Source organism: Ursus maritimus, unplaced genomic scaffold (assembly GCF_017311325.1).
Source record: "Ursus maritimus isolate PB19 unplaced genomic scaffold, ASM1731132v1 scaffold_31, whole genome shotgun sequence".
Classification (NCBI taxonomy): Eukaryota; Metazoa; Chordata; class Mammalia; order Carnivora; family Ursidae; genus Ursus; species Ursus maritimus.
Genome location: NW_024425675.1, coordinates 14,785,986 through 14,793,990, shown reverse-complemented (window position 1 = coordinate 14,793,990; position 8,005 = coordinate 14,785,986). Strand labels below are relative to the sequence as shown.

The 8,005-nt window shown below is 43.2% G+C and overlaps 1 long non-coding RNA gene across 1 annotated transcript; it reads left to right on the top strand.

Annotated features, from left to right (window-relative positions):
• The first annotated feature begins 4,399 nt into the window (after nt 1-4,399).
• On the top strand, nt 4,400-5,445 carry LOC121106339. Its single transcript, XR_005838972.1, has 2 exons — nt 4,400-4,572; nt 5,099-5,445. It is a non-coding gene; the product is annotated as an uncharacterized LOC121106339 (long non-coding RNA).
• Nucleotides 5,446-8,005: the final 2,560 nt, after the last annotated feature.

Sequence of the window (8,005 nt, the reverse complement as noted above, 5' to 3'; positions counted from 1 at the left end):
CAATTAAGAGCCATTATCACCGTTAAGAAGAAAAACATGGAAGTTGAGTACAGTTTCCAACAAAAATAAATATCCTAAAGGTAAAGAGAGAAAACTTTAAAAAGCAGACACTAAACAGAAATATTTTAATTATTTTACAACTTTTCTACTTAGCCCCTGGTGTCATGTCAAAGAATATCTCTTATATTTCATTTTATGTAAAATTATACTAATTGAACATGAATCTTTATGTAAACAAACACCTGAAAAATTGATTCCTTCATCAAATAAATAAAATAAATTTCAAATGGACTAACAGCAGAAATACTGAGAATATCAGTTTTAAAGAACTGTATTAAATATTAGCAAATTATTCTACACTTGAATTGCAGGACGTAAAAGGAGAGCAAGTCCTTAAGGATCCTTATTTTCATCACCATTTTTTTTTTAAGATTTTATTTATTTATTTGACAGAGAGAGAGACAGCCAGCGAGAGAGGGAACACAAGCAGGGGGAGTGGGAGAGGAAGAAGCAGGCTCCCAGTGGAGGAGGGAGCCCGATGCGGGACTCGATTCCAGGACCCTGGGATCATGCCCTGAACCAAAGGCAGACACTTACCGACTGAGCCAGCCAGGTGCCCCTCATCACCATTTTTAATAACACTCCAAATGAAGCAGTAGGATATCACTTAAAACAAGTCATCAACAAACTTGGGCAAATTAATATCATACACCTTTAGAAGCCCTCTAAGGGCAATCACTTTATTTCTGTCAAAAATGGATAAGCTAACTTGGGTAATGAATTAACTGAAATACATTCTACAAAAAGAGAAATGCAATATACTCTTCAAAAACATGAACAGTGAAAGACAAACTGAAAAACTGTCCCAGGTGAAAGATGTTAAAAAAAAAAAAAAAAAAAAAAAAAAAAAAAAATGGTTTCTGTAGAAATAAGTGGAGAAAACCACAGAGTTGCAGGGTCAGGCCTCTTTTGGGAGCTTCTAACTGCCTGTTAGCCTGGGCAAGGGGTTCAAAGCAGAGGCCAGGGATCAAAATACCAGCTTGCCCTCTCTTAGCTCTGAGACCTCAGGTTACGTACTTAATCTCTCTGTTTTCTTATTGGTAAAAAGGGGATAATCTCTTCTACCTGATGGGATTAGTATGTTACTGTTTATAAAGTACGTACAACAATGCCTGACACTTATTTAAAAGCACTAAATAAGTATTTATTATATAACTAAGATCTCTGAAAGATTCTTCAGAAAAAAAAATTAATCTAGAGTGTCCGCAAACTTTCTTTGGCCCTGGAAACCCCTCCCTACCCAACTCCACCCCACTCCCCGCCCCCTTTTTTTTCTCTACAGTAACTTTCACTGAGACAACTGTGTTTCAAAATGTTCTTTAAAAACTCTGCCACAGAGAGTTCTTTGAATCCACTCTCTTAACAAAGGATTAGAAAGAAAAGATTTAAAAGAGGGGTCAACGGTGGGCATCTCGATTATAATTCTAAAAGCCTCAAAAATCAAAAGGGAATTTTCCAGAATATGTTAAGCAAGAAGTTTTGAGTTAATGAAGCTGATGTAAAGTATTGATTTTCATCTCGTGTGTCACTCAGGTCACCCAGCTAGAAGCCACGGGAGCCAAAAATTCAAACCCAGGGATTCAGACCCCAAGACCCACACCCAGAGGCTCTGAGGCATCTTCAACATGTAAATTACTTCTTCCCTCACTCCATCCCGTCCCACTGGGGGACTCAGGGACCCCAGACCCAAGGTCCTGTGCTAGGATCAGCTGTTTTTGTACATGGTCCCCCATGGGGTTTAACTTGTCCCTGCGGGACAACGATGTACTGTCGCTCTTGTCACACCCCCCCCCAACACGGACAAGATTCTGAAGACATGAGACAATCAAACACATAATTTTACTTTCCATCTTTTGCCCTCAAAGACGTGACATTTTCACACACCCAGTAAATGGAGAGAGGACTCAAACCTCAAGATTGTCCCTTCCAGTAAAGGGCTTTTTCTGGGGTATCTTACAGCTACTTCCAGAACCTTATGAATTTCATGGAAATCTGTCTTTGTTGTTCTTTTCAAATGCTGACATTAACAAATGCCATCAGTCGGGTTGCTTTCCTTTTCCACTAAGGCAGAAATGTGTTGCCGAGTTCTCGAACACTGGCCGTGTGCGCGTGCGTGGGTGTTCCGATTCGGGGTGGCCAAGCCACAGCGCCTGCGCCGGGGCCCACACGTGGCGAGCCTGAGTGGCACCTCGCTCTAGGGACGGCGCCCCTCGCTTCTCTCTTGCTCCATCTGGGCACAAGAAATATTCCACACGGGTGTTTTTTGAAAGGAAGGATGTAGATTTTTGGAGCTGTTATTGTTGAAAACCGATTTGGTACAATGACTTCAGTGAAATTCAATCCAGCTCGGAACATTTTCTTTTGTGCATAGCAAACACAGCAGACGGGTTGATTTTCTTTTCTTTTCTTTTTTAAAGTACGATGTTCTCAGATGCTCAGACGAAAAAACTGTACCCTCTAAAAGAAAATCTATAATACATATTTACATATTTAAACCCACAGTCAGGTTTTCTATTTCCGACTCGTTGAGATGAGACATACCCATCTTGCCCATAGTATCTCCACGTAAATACCAGTGTTGTTGAAGAAAAAACAGAGCTGGACGGTAGTTAAACAGTAAAAACAGATTTTTATTCTGGACTAGGACAATAGGGCAAGGGAGACGTCAGTAGGGAACCAAATGCAGAGGGGCAAGTGGGAGTTCCGAGTCTAGGATTAGGATGCTGTTAGCAATGGAAGTTTCTAAAAGGAAACCTCAAGAGTAAGAGGGGTCTGGTGAAACCAACCTTACAGGATCTTTGCTGAAGACAGACCTGCCGGGCGGTGGAGGAAGAGGAACTTAATCACGTTTTGAGTGTGAGCAGCTGTGGAGGATGGAGGCCTCTTCCTGAACTGACTTAGCAGGGTTCTTGCTAAACCTGGATTTTACAAGGCGTTGCACGGATGAGCCTAGGAGAAGGTTCAGAAAGCTGACTAACATTTGGTTTGCATCTTTCCTCTCCCTCGGGTACCGGGATCCTCAGTCAGACCCGAAATTCTTTCTACCAGCAAGCCTCGCCATTGGGAATGCACTGCCCCCCTGTGCAGACTTGTGCTTTTCTCCACGTGTGTTCTGTAGGCCATTTGGGTGGCAGGATCTTGGAGCAAACCTGTTGAAAATGAAAATTCCTGGGTCCCATCTTCAGCCTAATGAATCTTAATATATAAGTGAGTCTTGGAATCTGCTTATCAGGTTGTTTGTAAATAAAAACTTCAGAACCACAAATATCTACAAAAAATATAAAGGGGAAATGCGATTAAAAATAAGAAAGAACGAGGTTTCCAGGAAAGGTGTCCATACAATTCATACTTTCAAGGATGAAACGATGTGCTATTTCCTGCAGATATTTCACACCCGCCCAACCTATAATTTTCCCTTATTTGCCTCGGATCCCCCCACTTGCAGCTGCATCTTTGTGCATGTTGAAGCAAACGGCAGTGCCTGGGGCACATTTGGCTGGCAGACCAAGTAGTCATCACAGGTGGCAAGTTGGGGTGCTTCTCCCCCAATTACCAGAAACTGAGAGTCAGGGCACCAAGGCTGAGCACACTTGGTGTTGACTTGGTGTTGTGGGCAAGCCCAACTCACATGCATGTTCTCCTTGAGAGAGAGGTATACGTTCCTTTAGGCCTGGAAGGAGGCAGGAAAAGGGAGACGGGTCATCAGGGATTGAAATGTAATCACGTTACCCCAGACAAATGCTAACCCAGACAGGATGCCAGACAAGCAGAGACAAACCAGGACTGTTCCAAGCAAACTGGGACACCTGGTCACCTTATCTGTGTGGCATCTGTCTCATGCAGTATTAACCAGAGATGCTATCCCACTTGACTGGGTTGCCATAGCTTACGTAGTATTGTACATGGTCATCGTCTTTGCCTTCCTAAATCACTTGTTTTCATCCTGGAGCATCACCCTTTCACCTCTAGTTTAGATCTTTCCTTCCCTAAAGGAAAATCCAGATAAGGGATCCATTCATTCATTCGTTTCTTGGCTCATTTATACAATGGCCTACCACAGCCCCAATCTGCTGATGATTCAGCCTGGTGGAAATGGAGAAGATAAACGTTAGAGAGAGACACACACAGGAAAGTAGATATAAGTCTGCGTCGTGATAAGAGCCATGAAGAAGATGGATGTGATCCACACGGAAAGGGGAGTGTGAGCAGGCTGGCTGCTGTGGGGAGGGGGAAGGGAACAGAAGCGGCTTGCAACATGCCCCCAGTCCTTGTGAGGAAGGAATTGTTTGACCACATACTCCTGTTGAAAGAGGAAACAATTACTTGAAGTTGTGTTTTTCTCACAAATGCTGGGGAAGAGCCCCAGGAGAACAGAGGTCCTTTCCTACCTGTTGGCCGCCATGCCACACTGGGCAGAGGCGATCCGCCCACATCTGGCCCCTGACACAAAAGAACCTTCGTGTATAGATCAGGCATGAAGGAAGTCAACGGCCTTCGACATGCCATGGCCAAGTAAGCCTGGGTCATTATGAAAGAAAAGTTATGGGGCGCCTGGGTGGCTCAGTCGTTAAGCGTCTGCCTTCGGCTCAGGGCGTGATCCCAGAGTCCTGGGATCGAGCCCTGCATAGGTCTCCTCCACTGGGAGCCTGCTTCTTCCTCTTCCACTCCCCCTGCTTGTGTTCCCTCTCTCGCTGTCTCTCTCTGTCAAATAAATAAATCTTTAAAAAAAAAAGTTAATAATACAGAGATTTGAATACTGCTCTTCTGCTTACTAGCTATACTATGGATTTTGATGAGAATTTAATGAGCGAATATGAGTTCATACGCATAGAACAATGCCTAGCACATAGTAGGTGATCAATAAATAATTTTAAAAGTATAGATTCTGTTGGTATATTATAAAAAAGTATTGAAGGGCTTCAGAACATGCTGACCCCCAAAACTGCCACTTTGACATATTGATTTTTTTGAGCGGAAGGCACTCGAGAAACCACAGATGAAAGAAGGGCTCTCTCTCTTCCTCTTTTCTACCTAAAAGCAGGTCATGAGATTTCCCATGAGAAGTGTGCCCTCCCTGCCCCACGAAAAGAAGAACATTCTTAACACTGGAGACTTGGAGTTGACACCAAAATGGATCTGTTCAAACCACCTACTAAAACAACTCTGATCTTCCATTAGCTTCCCCGTGGATTTCCGAGTCACTGTCTGACAATTTACTGCCCCAGTCCACGTATCCTTGTCCAGTCACCTTCCCACAACTTCTTGTTCTTTGTTTAAAAAGATATAAAATGTTCTGGCTTAATAATTTCTTAGGTTTTTCACTTTCCTTATGAAGATTCCCACATACATGTAAAAATATTAAATAAAACCCATGTTTTTTCCTGCTAATTTGTCTTATGTTAGTTTAATTCTCAAGCCTAGTCACAGATCCTAAGAAAGTAGAAGTTTTTCCTCCCATATAGTGTGTGTGTGTGTGTGTGTGTGTGTGTGTGCATGTGTGTGTGTATGTGTGAAGTAAAAGTTTCTATTTTCCTAACAGGAGCACTCTGTACTGGGCAGTGAATAACTAAACTAGACATTCTTACTTGATCGTGGTGATTAGGAAAAACACACAATAGGACAGATAGCAGAGTAGCACAGAAGCCAAGACACACATAAAGGGAAAGTAGTAATTAAAAGCCATGAGTAAGCAGAAGCCATAAGACATGGGAAAGGAAGTAGGCTCTTAACAGAGCAACAGGAGCAGAGACAATGAGAAGCTAAGAACCAGACTGGCAGACGTGTTAGCATACCAGCTAATATTATTCCTTTATTCTGAAAATTCTTTCAGGTATTCATAAGAATGTATTATGCCACTAGATTCCCGTGTGTTGATGCCATGCTCAGCCAGTCATCCCTTGTGATGACAAAGTGGTTGCCAACAGCTCTCGCCTTGCATTCCCAGGCCTTCAAGGCAAGTGGAAAAAGATAATACATCTTTCAACAGGCCCTGCAAGTGTCCAAAGATTCCACCATGTTGGTTCTGATTGGGACCCTTGGCCATCCCGGAACTAAGCACTTGGCTGGGAGAATGGAGTACTCTGCTTCTCCAGGCTTGAGTTACATGCATATCTCTGCAGCTCAGGCCGATATCAATAATTCCACGTAGACTGAGATTCATAGTAGGATGACTCCCCAGAGGAAAACGAGGGGTAGAAATGGAAACTAGCAACAACAACAGAAAATGATCTCTACCTTGGTCGGTAGATGTCAAGAATGCCTGGGCAGACTCGCTTTTCTTGAAATGAAGAGAAGGGGTACAACCTGCGGTCCTGATAGGCACAGGGCATCTCTGAGCTCCGTCCGTCTAGCCTTTCGGAGAGGCACACGTGCAGGTAGGACTGAACACATTGAGTCTGCAGGTCACCCCTATAGTGAGTGGAGGGGCACGCCCATTGCCCACAGCAGATCCCCTCTTCATCTAGGACGTTACCTTCGTGTAAGGGTTTGCTTTAGAAACTTCTATCAAAGTGCTCATAGCAAAGTATGCTGTAGAAAGAAGATGACTTTCCACATCAGCGTGTATATCTTATGGACAGATCTGGCCGAGTATGAATTGCTGTCCTTTCTGGGAATCCTGGTGAATGTATTTAATCAGGGAGCTTTACAGCATCCTTAAACAGTTATGTTGTAAACATCCCAGCAGCAAGGAGCCTAACTTTTGCTGTTCAAGGAGAGATGATGCCTGAGTGTTTCAGGCTCCAAGAGGGAACATGGTATAAGATTCTGCAGAAAAAAACCTTTCCTGTTAGGAGTTGGGTCTCTTCGCTGTTTAGCAGTGAACGCACACAAAATTCAAACATTCAGAATCAGAAGGTTGAAGTACAGAATGCCAGGCGGAAATGCTTTTAAAAAGTGGAGAAGATATCCACGGAAGGTATGTTGGAAAATACTCCTTCACAACCGGCCGGTTCACTCTCTGATTCTCCATGAGCTCCAGCCTCGCTAGGAAGCAAGTCCAGCATCCCCGTTTTTCACATTCTAAGAAGAATCCATCGTTTCAAGCTTTTTCACACCTCTTAAGTGAAAGTAGCCATCATCATTTATATACCCACAGCCAAATATCAAAGTACTTTACTTCCAAACTTAAGTCTCTGTGCTCACAAATGTCATATGATTTCTACGAAGATTTACGAACCTACTCCCTCTATTAACAATACCAGCTGTCCCCTTCATTCCCTCTCTATCACTGAATCGGGGACTCTGGTAATAGACTTTCTGTGGCTTGTGTCCTCAGATCGCAGAAGCCGAGGCGCATTTGAGATTGTTATCTCCAAGCAAGACTACAAATGATTTTGCACTCCTAACTCAGGATGGATCTTTACAGGCAAAGATGAGAAGAGAGAAAAAACCCCACACACACCGACGCACCTCCAGATCTTTTCTTACATTCCCTCGCTGGGTCTATTCTCCCTACATACCTTTTGCAAGACACCCAAATCTTCAATTTCAGCAGGGGCTATTATCTTCCAGCTGCTTTTTTTAAAATTTTAGAATCCCATTTTCTTTCCTTTTTCTAACTAAAATAACACCCGCGCCACGTTTCCCGCCTGCGGGGCTGTGTCTGTCACATGCGTCTCGTCGCAGAATTTATTTTATCCTGTGTTCTCATCAACTTGCTCTTCCCTTTCTGTTTTCTGAGGAAGCACCACGTCAGTATCTGTGTCCACCTTTTCCAGCTTTTCCTGCAGGGAACTAAGAGACAATCACTGGGTCCAGCAAAGCAATCTTGAGAGCGTAATGCTATTGTAATGAAAATCCTGGTGATCTTGACTTGGCAAAAAGCCTTCCTAGGAAGAAATAAGCATTTCCCCTGTTCTTTTTTTAAATCAAGAAAATGCGACTGTTTCTCTTCCTCTTAGTAAAGCTTCCTTTACGGGTATTTTCTGGTTTCTAATAGGAAAAC